Source organism: Heteronotia binoei, chromosome 15, assembly GCF_032191835.1.
Source record: "Heteronotia binoei isolate CCM8104 ecotype False Entrance Well chromosome 15, APGP_CSIRO_Hbin_v1, whole genome shotgun sequence".
NCBI classification, from domain to species: Eukaryota; Metazoa; Chordata; class Lepidosauria; order Squamata; family Gekkonidae; genus Heteronotia; species Heteronotia binoei.
The window spans coordinates 62,791,095-62,803,827 of NC_083237.1; positions in this window are offsets into that span (position 1 = coordinate 62,791,095).

Sequence of the window (12,733 nt, forward strand, 5' to 3'; positions counted from 1 at the left end):
TAGTAGACGAGAGGAGACGCAGCGAGGTAGGACTATCCCGGGCGGCGGTTAGAAAGAAACTGGGTAGGTGGAGCGCCTTCCCCCCGCTCCAGGCATGCGCAGTGGATGCCTGCTCCCCAGGGCGGGAGGGAACGCGCGCCAAAAATAACGCCTAGGCTAGCTTTTTTAAATCTCCGATGTAAGGTTCGTCCTGATGGCTAAACCCATGTGTGGGACTGCACAGAGACCACGAAGAAGATCCAGCACTTCCCTGGAGTAGAGGAACATCTTTTAGATTTGGTTAGCTTTTTGATCTGGAGGTTTTGTAAATTTTACATTATCATGTTCCTCCTTTCCTTGTCCTTTAAAAGTCTCCAGATTCCAAATATAAAGTTAAACTCAATGTTTAGCCTATGGTTTTAACAACATAGTTTTACATTGTAGCAATCTGGAATTTGTCATAACTAGCATTATTCTGTTTTATTGTTTATAAACTACTATTAAAAGTATTTCTCAACAAAAGTTATTTCTCTAGGCAGCACACAAGGTTGCCATTCTCACCCCACTGCATCTAGAAGACTGGAGAGATCTGTCCTGCCCACCTTTGGATTAAAAATCTCTAAATTCACATCATTAAAACTTTGAGTCTGCTTAAGAGAATATTATTTCCTCTGGGGGTCCAATTCAGATATCTCACTTTTTATTCCACAACTTCTGATATAATAGTGCATTTTTTTTAATAGTGCATAATTTTAACCCTACCAATGTTCCTTTTAAGCTGCCGAGTCTTGTATGAAAAGTGTGAACTGCTGGCAGTTGTGCTCTGGGACTACTTTTACATTTAGTGTGAGCTGAAGGCTAGAAATCCATGAGCCTGCCCATGCCAACTCATCTTAAAGGGAACATTGGCCCTCACCCTTTTAGGGTTAAAGCATTATGTTCTTTATAACCAATGACATAAACATTGCACTTTCTTCTCCCACTAATTGTGCTTCAACAACTTCCTTGTTTATTTACATTGATAAAAACCAGGTTTAAAAGCCGTAAATGCTTAAAATTAATCTATCTACAACTGTCCTTTTACTTTATAAAAACTTTAAAAAAACCCTCTCATCTTACATTCATTCTGAATAGCAATACATTCATTCTGAATACTTAACTCTGCTTTGTTTTAAGGCAAACCTCTGTTCAGCAAGAAAAAAAAAATCCTTGGAGAAAGAACGTGCTTTCTCCATCTTAGCTACGTATTGTATTGTTTCCTAACATTCCAAAAGGAGGGGCTAGGACTTGGAGGATGCCAGTCTCCTGGCAGGAGAAAGGCTCAAAGTTTGGTCTATAAAACTTTTGCCAAACAATTTACAAGGAAAGCAACTGAATCTGTTTTAGCTACTCAAAATATGTACACCAAAATAAACTCTTAACTCTTATCACCACTTTAAAAGAAAGAAATCCTTCCTAACACTTTCAGCTATTTTAACCTTCTATGCCACAGTTATCCTGCTAAACTCCAACCATGAAAGCAAACTTTATTTTAACACTTTACTACCTTCCAAACACTTTTAATCTCTGACTATATAGACAACACTCTCTTTATAATGTATTTCTTTATAATGTTCCAACAACATTTCCAAATTAGTTTACTTATGCAACGCAGAACTTACACTTTTCACTAAGTGTAAAGATATGTCACTTCTTTACAAATACCAAATACTAACAAGAACAAAAGAAGGGAAAAGAAAGAAAAAGGAAAAAATATTCCAACAGAGTGGGGGGGGGGGTTGACCGGTTCTCTCCCCTCTCTGTTTCCCAACACTCATTACTATAAATACTTTCTTTTACTATAAGAGGATTATCTGACAAAGATCACCCAATAACCATGTCCAGGTTGAAGTTCCTGGAATACTTTAAGAATGCAGCAGCAATCTAGAGAAATTGCAGGATGTCTCCTGGCTACGCCTGGAGACTGGTATCCAGACTTTAGCCAAGAGAGTTCCCTTTGGTGTGGCCACACAAAAAGCAACCATTTCTTTTTGTTTTTCCCTTTTAAATTTCATCATGCAGACCAGTGATCCTGGTTGAGGCATCCATGCTGCCACATAACTGGATTCCTCATTTCAAGGCCTCCTTTCATTAATATAAATGCTTAACAGCTGTCTCACTGTTGCATCAAAACTTCCAAATGGAGGCCAGATAAGTCCCCGCAACTTATACTTCGGCCACACGAAAGCAGAGAAGTTTACCATCTTCTCCTTATTTAGATCTTTAGGCAAATTACCCTCTTCCCAGTTTTTTAGCATCAGTCCTAAAGGACTGTCTGCCGGGATCCGGGGGGATTACCCGATCCTTCCCAAACCCGTTACCCCCTTTAAACTGAGAACTTCTATTTCCCATTTGTCTTACCTGAACTAGATGGGACATCCCGATTTCCAAGTTTGTGCGAGCTCGTCTTTCTGACAGGCCCCTCCTGCCTGGAGCGTCACCGACCGACTGCGATCTACAGTGTCACAGGTCTTGAGCTGTCTCCAATCCCATCCAACGGAGACCCAATGGGTCATGAAATACTCATGAGGTGCACCTTCCCAGTTGGAGTTCGCTGAGTGGGCTGGCGACAGGTCACGTGATCCCGGACGAGCGCCCAATTGTTAGAGACAATCTTTGGGCCTCCCCTGGCCCCTCCAGGAGATGCAAAGAAAAAGAGCTGTCAGTCGGGAGTCTCCTTTAAAGTATACAACTTTATTGATATCAAAAAAAGAGGGGAGTCGCTTTTCAACGAGCACCCCGATCAGTTCCATACATGCCCTTTATCCTCTTCTCCCGGCCGATGAGTCCCTCCTCCTATCCCCATAGGCTGAGGTACTTAGAGGGTACAGGCTGCCCGGTACGCCTACTTCACCCCCTCCTTGACATGTACCCCTCCCGTTACATACATTGCATGTGCATTTAAATTTGCCTTTCCCCGAGGTGGGGTGTGTCAGTTAATATTCATTACTTGATTACGCCTGCGTTCTTGCTACTTATTAGTCTATATTGCTGTTAATTTTTACTGTTGCCATGGCTTGTTCAACCGTGTTATTTCTTTTCTGCTTCTGCGTTTTAACAATGGCTACTACACGGTTACGAAATGTTTGTACCCGGTTCCGCTCCTTGCACCTTAACAATCACTAAGACATTACATTTGGTTCCTTCTGTTTCAGCTCATTTCATTATTTCACTCCTCTCAATTGAGCCACAGCCCCATTCATGGCTCTCCAGGGTCTCAAGCGGAGGTTTTTCACACCTATTTGCCTGGACCCTTTTTTGGAGATGCCAGGGATTGAACCTGGGACCTCTTGCTTCCCAGATGCTCTGCCACTGAGCCACAGCCCCTTCATGGCTCTCCAGGGTCTCAAGCGGAGATTTTTCACACCTATTTGCCTGGACCCTTTTTTGGAGATGCCGGGGATTGAACCTGGGACCTTCTGCTTCCCAAGCAGATGCTCTGCCACTGAGCCACAGCCCCATTCATGGCTCTCCAGGGAATCAAGCGGAGGTTTTTCACACCTATTTGCCTGGACCCTCTTTTGGAGATGCCGGGGATTGAACCTGGGACCTCTTGCTTCCCAAGCAGATGCTCTGCCACTGAGCCACCGTCCCTCCCCTGACTGGCACTGGCTCTCCAGGGTCTCAAGCGGAGGTTTTTCACACCTATTTGCCTGGACCCTTTTTTGGAGATGCCGGGGATTGAACCTGGGACCTCTTGCTTCCCAAGCAGATGCTCTGCCACTGAGCCACCGTCCCTCCCCTGACTGCCAGTGGCTCTCCAGGGTCTCAAGCGGAGGTTTTTCACACCTATTTGCCTGGACCCTTTTTTGGAGATGCCGGGGATTGAACCTGGGACCTCTTGCTTCCCAAGCAGATGCTCTGCCACTGAGCCACAGCCCCATTCATGGCTCTCCAGGGTCTCAAGCGGAGGTTTTTCACACCTATTTGCCTGGACCCTTTTTTGGAGATGCCGGGGATTGAACCTGGGACCTCTTGCTTCCCAAGCAGATGCTCTTCCACTGAGCCACAGCTCCATTCATGGCTCTCCAGGGTCTCAAGCAGAGGTTTTTCACACCTATTTGCCTGGACCCTTTTTTGGAGATGCCGGGGATTGAACCTGGGACCGCTTGCTATCCAAGCAGATGCTCTGCCACTGAGCCACCGTCCCTCCCATGACTGCCAGTGACTCTCCAGGGTCTCAAGCGGAGGTTTTTCACACCTATTTGCCTGGACCCTTTTTTGGACATGCCGGGGATTGAACCTGGGACCTCCTGCTTCCCAAGCAGATGCTCTGCCACTGAGCCACCGTCCCTCCCATGACTGCCAGTGGCTCTCCAGGGTCTCAAGCGGAGGTTTTTCACACCTATTTGCCTGGACCCTTTTTTGGAGATGCCGGGGATTGAACCTGGGACCTCCTGCTTCCCAAGCAGATGCTCTGCCACTGAGCCACCGTCCCTCCCCTGACTGGCAGTGGCTCTCCAGGGTCTCAAGCAGAGGTTTTTCACACGTATTTGCCTGCACCCTTTTTTGGAGATGCCGGGGATTGAACCTGGGACCTTCTGCTTCCCAAGCAGATGCTCTGCCACTGAGCCACAGCCCCATTCATGGCTCTCCAGGGTCTCAAGCAGAGGTTTTTCACACCTATTTGCCTGGACCCTTTTTTGGAGATGCCGGGGATTGAACCTGGAACCTCTTGCTTCCCAAGCAGATGCTCTGCCACTGAGCCACAGCCCCATTCATGGCTCTCCAGGGTCTCAAGCGGAGGTTTTTGACACCTATTTGCCTGGACCCTTTTTTGGAGATGCCGGGGATTGAACCTAGGACCTCTTGCTTCCCAAGCAGATGCTCTGCCACTGAGCCACAGCCCCATTCATGGCTCTCCAGGGTCTCAAGCGGAGGTTTTTCACACCTATTTGCCTGGACCCTTTTTTGGAGATGCCGGGGATTGAACCTGGGACCGCTTGCTTCCCAAGCAGATGCTCTGCCACTGAGCCACCGTCCCTCCCCTGACTGCCAGTGGATCTCCAGGGTCTCAAGCGGAGGTTTTTCACACCTACTTGCCTGGACCCTTTTTTGGAGATGCCGGGGATTGAACCTGGGACCTCCTGCTTCCCAAGCAGATGCTCGGCCACTGAGCCACCGTCCCTCCCCTGACTGGCAGTGCCTCTCCAGGGTCTCAAGCGGAGGTTCTTCACACCTATTTGCCTGGACCCTTTTTTGGAGATGCCGGGGATTGAACCTGGGACCTCTTGCTTCCCAAGCAGATGCTCTGCCACTGAGCCACAGCCCCATTCATGGCTCTCCAGGGTCTCAAGCGGAGGTTTTTCACACCTATTTGCCTGGACCCTTTTTTGGAGATGCCGGGGATTGAACCTGGGACCTCTTGCTTCCCAAGCAGATGCTCTTCCACTGAGCCACAGCCCCATTCATGGCTCTCCAGGGTCTCAAGCGGAGGTTTTTCACACCTTTTTGCCTGGACCCTTTTTTGGAGATGCCGGGGATTGAACCTGGGACCGCTTGCTTCCCAAGCAGATGCTCTGCCACTGAGCCACCGTCCCTCCCATGACTGCCAGTGGCTCTCCAGGGTCTCAAGCGGAGGTTTTTCACACCTATTTGCCTGGACCCTTTTTTGGAGATGCCGGGGATTGAACCTGGGACCTCCTGCTTCCCAAGCAGATGCTCTGCCACTGAGCCACCGTCCCTCCCCTGACGGGCAGTGGCTCTCCAGGGTCTCAAGCGGAGGTTTTTCACACCTATTTGCCTGGACCCTTTTTTGGAGATGCCGGGGATTGAACCTGGGACCTCCTGCTTCCCAAGCAGATGCTCTGCCACTGAGCCACCGTCCCTCCCCTGACTGGCAGTGGCTCTCCAGGGTCTCAAGCAGAGGTTTTTCACACCTATTTGCCTGCACCCTTTTTTGGAGATGCCGGGGATTGAACCTGGGACCTTCTGCTTCCCAAGCAGATGCTCTGCCACTGAGCCACAGCCCCATTATTGGCTCTCCAGGGTCTCAAGCAGAGGTTTTTCACACCTATTTGCCTGGACCCTTTTTTGGAGATGCCGGGGATTGAACCTGGAACCTCTTGCTTCCCAAGCAGATGCTCTGCCACTGAGCCACAGCCCCATTCATGGCTCTCCAGGGTCTCAAGCGGAGGTTTTTGACACCTATTTGCCTGGACCCTTTTTTGGAGATGCCGGGGATTGAACCTGGGACCTCTTGCTTCCCAAGCAGATGCTCTGCCACTGAGCCACAGCCCCATTCATGGCTCTCCAGGGTCTCAAGCGGAGGTTTTTCACACCTATTTGCCTGGACCCTTTTTTGGAGATGCTGGGGATTGAACCTGGGACCGCTTGCTTCCCAAGCAGATGCTCTACCACTGAGCCACCGTCCCTCCCCTGACTGCCAGTGGCTCTCCAGGGTCTCAAGCGGAGGTTTTTCACACCTACTTGCCTGGACCCTTTTTTGGAGATGCCGGGGATTGAACCTGGGACCTCCTGCTTCCCAAGCAGATGCTCGGCCACTGAGCCACCGTCCCTCCCCTGACTGGCAGTGCCTCTCCAGGGTCTCAAGCGGAGGTTCTTCACACCTATTTGCCTGGACCCTTTTTTGGAGATGCCGGGGATTGAACCTGGGACCTCTTGCTTCCCAAGCAGATGCTCTGCCACTGAGCCACAGCCCCATTCATGGCTCTCCAGGGTCTCAAGCGGAGGTTTTTCACACCTATTTGCCTGGACCCTTTTTTGGAGATGCCGGGGATTGAACCTGGGACCTCTTGCTTCCCAAGCAGATGCTCTTCCACTGAGCCACAGCCCCATTCATGGCTCTCCAGGGTCTCAAGCGGAGGTTTTTCACACCTTTTTGCCTGGACCCTTTTTTGGAGATGCCGGGGATTGAACCTGGGACCGCTTGCTTCCCAAGCAGATGCTCTGCCACTGAGCCACCGTCCCTCCCATGACTGCCAGTGGCTCTCCAGGGTCTCAAGCGGAGGTTTTTCACACCTATTTGCCTGGACCCTTTTTTGGAGATGCCGGGGATTGAACCTGGGACCTCCTGCTTCCCAAGCAGATGCTCTGCCACTGAGCCACCGTCCCTCCCCTGACGGGCAGTGGCTCTCCAGGGTCTCAAGCGGAGGTTTTTCACACCTATTTGCCTGGACCCTTTTTTGGAGATGCCGGGGATTGAACCTGGGACCTCCTGCTTCCCAAGCAGATGCTCTGCCACTGAGCCACCGTCCCTCCCCTGACTGGCAGTGGCTCTCCAGGGTCTCAAGCAGAGGTTTTTCACACCTATTTGCCTGCACCCTTTTTTGGAGATGCCGGGGATTGAACCTGGGACCTTCTGCTTCCCAAGCAGATGCTCTGCCACTGAGCCACAGCCCCATTATTGGCTCTCCAGGGTCTCAAGCAGAGGTTTTTCACACCTATTTGCCTGGACCCTTTTTTGGAGATGCCGGGGATTGAACCTGGAACCTCTTGCTTCCCAAGCAGATGCTCTGCCACTGAGCCACAGCCCCATTCATGGCTCTCCAGGGTCTCAAGCGGAGGTTTTTGACACCTATTTGCCTGGACCCTTTTTTGGAGATGCCGGGGATTGAACCTGGGACCTCTTGCTTCCCAAGCAGATGCTCTGCCACTGAGCCACAGCCCCATTCATGGCTCTCCAGGGTCTCAAGCGGAGGTTTTTCACACCTATTTGCCTGGACCCTTTTTTGGAGATGCTGGGGATTGAACCTGGGACCGCTTGCTTCCCAAGCAGATGCTCTACCACTGAGCCACCGTCCCTCCCCTGACTGCCAGTGACTCTCCAGGGTCTCAAGCGGAGGTTTTTCACACCTACTTGCCTGGACCCTTTTTTGGAGATGCCGGGGATTGAACCTGGGACCTCCTGCTTCCCAAGCAGATGCTCGGCCACTGAGCCACCGTCCCTCCCCTGACTGGCAGTGCCTCTCCAGGGTCTCAAGCGGAGGTTCTTCACACCTATTTGCCTGGACCCTTTTTTGGAGATGCCGGGGATTGAACCTGGGACCTCTTGCTTCCCAAGCAGATGCTCTGCCACTGAGCCACAGCCCCATTCATGGCTCTCCAGGGTCTCAAGCGGAGGTTTTTCACACCTATTTGCCTGGACCCTTTTTTGGAGATGCCGGGGATTGAACCTGGGACCTCTTGCTTCCCAAGCAGATGCTCTTCCACTGAGCCACAGCCCCATTCATGGCTCTCCAGGGTCTCAAGCGGAGGTTTTTCACACCTTTTTGCCTGGACCCTTTTTTGGAGATGCCGGGGATTGAACCTGGGACCGCTTGCTTCCCAAGCAGATGCTCTGCCACTGAGCCACCGTCCCTCCCATGACTGCCAGTGGCTCTCCAGGGTCTCAAGCGGAGGTTTTTCACACCTATTTGCCTGGACCCTTTTTTGGAGATGCCGGGGATTGAACCTGGGACCTCCTGCTTCCCAAGCAGATGCTCTGCCACTGAGCCACCGTCCCTCCCCTGACGGGCAGTGGCTCTCCAGGGTCTCAAGCGGAGGTTTTTCACACCTATTTGCCTGGACCCTTTTTTGGAGATGCCGGGGATTGAACCTGGGACCTCCTGCTTCCCAAGCAGATGCTCTGCCACTGAGCCACCGTCCCTCCCCTGACTGGCAGTGGCTCTCCAGGGTCTCAAGCAGAGGTTTTTCACACCTATTTGCCTGCACCCTTTTTTGGAGATGCCGGGGATTGAACCTGGGACCTTCTGCTTCCCAAGCAGATGCTCTGCCACTGAGCCACAGCCCCATTATTGGCTCTCCAGGGTCTCAAGCAGAGGTTTTTCACACCTATTTGCCTGGACCCTTTTTTGGAGATGCCGGGGATTGAACCTGGAACCTCTTGCTTCCCAAGCAGATGCTCTGCCACTGAGCCACAGCCCCATTCATGGCTCTCCAGGGTCTCAAGCGGAGGTTTTTGACACCTATTTGCCTGGACCCTTTTTTGGAGATGCCGGGGATTGAACCTGGGACCTCTTGCTTCCCAAGCAGATGCTCTGCCACTGAGCCACAGCCCCATTCATGGCTCTCCAGGGTCTCAAGCGGAGGTTTTTCACACCTATTTGCCTGGACCCTTTTTTGGAGATGCTGGGGATTGAACCTGGGACCGCTTGCTTCCCAAGCAGATGCTCTACCACTGAGCCACCGTCCCTCCCCTGACTGCCAGTGGCTCTCCAGGGTCTCAAGCGGAGGTTTTTCACACCTACTTGCCTGGACCCTTTTTTGGAGATGCCGGGGATTGAACCTGGGACCTCTTGCTTCCCAGATGCTCTGCCACTGAGCCACAGCCCCTTCATGGCTCTCCAGGGTCTCAAGCGGAGGTTTTTACACCTATTTGCCTGGACCCTTTTTGGAGATGCCGGGGATTGAAGCTGGGACCTTCTGCTTCCCAAGCAGATGCTCTGCCACTGAGCCACCGTCCCTCCCCTGACTGCCTGTGGCTCTCCAGGGTCTCAAGCGGAGGTTTTTCACACCTATTTGCCTGGACCCTTTTTTGGAGATGCCGGGGATTGAACCTGGGACCTCTTGCTTCCCAAGCAGATGCTCTTCCACTGAGCCACAGCCCCATTCATGGCTCTCCAGGGTCTCAAGCGGAGGTTTTTCACACCTATTTGCCTGGACCCTTTTTTGGAGATGCCGGGGATTGAACCTGGGACCGCTTGCTTCCCAAGCAGATGCTCTGCCACTGAGCCACCGTCCCTCCCATGACTGCCAGTGGCTCTCCAGGGTCTCAAGCGGAGGTTTTTCACACCTATTTGCCTGGACCCTTTTTTGGAGATGCCGGGGATTGAACCTGGGACCTCCTGCTTCCCAAGCAGATGCTCTGCCACTGAGCCACCGTCCCTCCCCTGACTGGCAGTGCCTCTCCAGGGTCTCAAGCGGAGGTTTTCACACCTATTTGCCTGGACCCTTTTTTGGAGATGCCGGGGATTGAACCTGGGACCTCCTGCTTCCCAAGCAGATGCTCTGCCACTGAGCCACAGCCCCATTCATGGCTCTCCAGGGTCTCAAGCGGAGGTTTTTACACCTATTTGCCTGGACCCTTTTTTGGAGATGCCGGGGATTGAACCTGGGACCGCATGCTTCCCAAGCAGATGCTCTGCCACTGAGCCACCGTCCCTCCCCTGACTGGCAGTGGATCTCTAGGGTCTCAAGCGGAGGTTTTTACACCTATTTGCCTGGACCCTTTTTTGGAGATGCCGGGGATTTAACCTGGGACCTTCTGCTTCCCAAGCAGATGGTCTGCCAGTGAGCCACTGTCCCTCCCCTGACTGGCAGTGGCTCTCCAGGGTCTCAAGCGGAGGTTTTTACACCTATTTGCCTGGACCCTTTTTGGAGATGCCGGGGATTGAAGCTGGGACCTTCTGCTTCCCAAGCAGATGCTCTGCCACTGAGCCACCGTCCCTCCCCTGACTGCCTGTGGCTCTCCAGGGTCTCAAGCGGAGGTTTTTCACACCTATTTGCCTGGACCCTTTTTTGGAGATGCCGGGGATTGAACCTGGGACCTCTTGCTTCCCAAGCAGATGCTCTTCCACTGAGCCACAGCCCCATTCATGGCTCTCCAGGGTCTCAAGCGGAGGTTTTTCACACCTATTTGCCTGGACCCTTTTTTGGAGATGCCGGGGATTGAACCTGGGACCGCTTGCTTCCCAAGCAGATGCTCTGCCACTGAGCCACCGTCCCTCCCATGACTGCCAGTGGCTCTCCAGGGTCTCAAGCGGAGGTTTTTCACACTTATTTGCCTGGACCCTTTTTTGGAGATGCCGGGGATTGAACCTGGGACCTCCTGCTTCCCAAGCAGATGCTCTGCCACTGAGCCACAGCCCCATTCATGGCTCTCCAGGGTCTCAAGCGGAGGTTTTTCACACCTATTTGCCTGGACCCTTTTTTTGGAGATGCCAGGGATTGAACCTGGGACCTCCTGCTTCCCAAGCAGATGCTCTGCCACTGAGCCACAGCCCCATTCAGGGCTCTCCAGGGTCTCAAGCGGAGGTTTTTCACACCTATTTGCCTGGACCCTTTTTTTGGAGATGCCAGGGATTGAACCTGGGACCTCCTGCTTCCCAAGCAGATGCTCTGCCACTGAGCCACAGCCCCATTCAGGGCTCTCCAGGGTCTCAAGCGGAGGTTTTTCACACCTATTTGCCTGGACCCTTTTTTGGAGATGCCAGGGATTGAACCTGGGACCTCCTGCTTCCCAAGCAGATGCTCTGCCACTGAGCCACAGCCCCATTCAGGGCTCTCCAGGGTCTCAAGCGGAGGTTTTTCACACCTATTTGCCTGGACCCTCTTTTGGAGATGCCAGGGATTGAACCTGGGACCTCTTGCTTCCCAAGCAGATGCTCTGCCTCTGAGCCACCGTCCCTCCCCTGACTGGCAGTGGCTCTCCAGGGTCTCTCAAGCGGAGGTTTTTCACACCTATTTGCCTGGACCCTTTTTTGGGGATGCCGGGGATTGAACCTGGGACCTCCTGCTTCCCAAGCAGATGCTCTGCCACTGAGCCACAGCCCCATTCATGGCTCTCCAGGGTCTCAAGCGGAGGTTTTTCACACCTATTTGCCTGGACCCTTTTTTGGGGATGCCGGGGATTGAACCTGGGACCTTCTGCTTGCCAAGCAGATGCTCTGCCACTGAGCCACAGCCCCATTCATGGCTCTCCAGGGTCTCAAGCGGAGGTTTTTCACACCTATTTGCCTGCACCCTTTTTTGGAGATGCCGGGGATTGAACCTGGGACCTTCTGCTTCCCAAGCAGATGCTCTGCCACTGAGCCACAGCCCCATTCATGGCTCTCCAGGGTCTCAAGCGGAGGTTATTCACACCTATTTGCCTGGACCCTTTTTTGGAGATGCCAGGGATTGAACCTGGGACCTCCTGCTTCCCAAGCAGATGCTCTGCCACTGAGTCACAGCCCCATTCATGGCTCTCCAGGGTCTCAAGCGGAGGTTATTCACACCTATTTGCCTGGACCCTTTTTTGGAGATGCCAGGGATTGAACCTGGGACCTCCTGCTTCCCAAGCAGATGCTCTGCCTCTGAGCCACCGTCCCTCCCCTGACTGGCAGTGCCTCTCCAGGGTCTCAAGCGGAAGTTTTTCACACCTATTTGCCTGGACCCTCTTTTGGAGATGCCGGGGATTGAACCTGGGACCTTCTGCTTACCCAGCAGATGCTCTGCCAGTGAGCCACTGTCCCTCCACTGACTGCCAGTGGCTCTCCAGGGTCTCAAGCGGAGGTTTTTCACACCAATCTGCCTGGACCCTTTTTTGGAGATGCCGGGGATTGAACCTGGGACCGCTTCCTTTCCAAGCAGATGCTCGGCCACTGAGCCACCGTCCCTCCCCTGACTGCCAGTGGCTCTCCAGGGTCTCAAGCGGAGGTTTTTCACACCTACTTGCCTGGACCCTTTTTTGGAGATGCCGGGGATTGAACCTGGGACCTCCTGCTTCCCAAGCAGATGCTCGGCCACTGAGCCACCGTCTCTCCCCTGACTGGCAGTGCCTCTCCAGGGTCTCAAGCGGAGGTTCTTCACACCTATTTGCCTGGACCCTTTTTTGGAGATGCCGGGGATTGAACCTGGGACCTCTTGCTTCCCAAGCAGATGCTCTGCCACTGAGCCACAGCCCCATTCATGGCTCTCCAGGGTCTCAAGCGGAGGTTTTTCACACCTATTTGCCTGGACCCTTTTTTGGAGATGCCGGGGATTGAACCTGGGA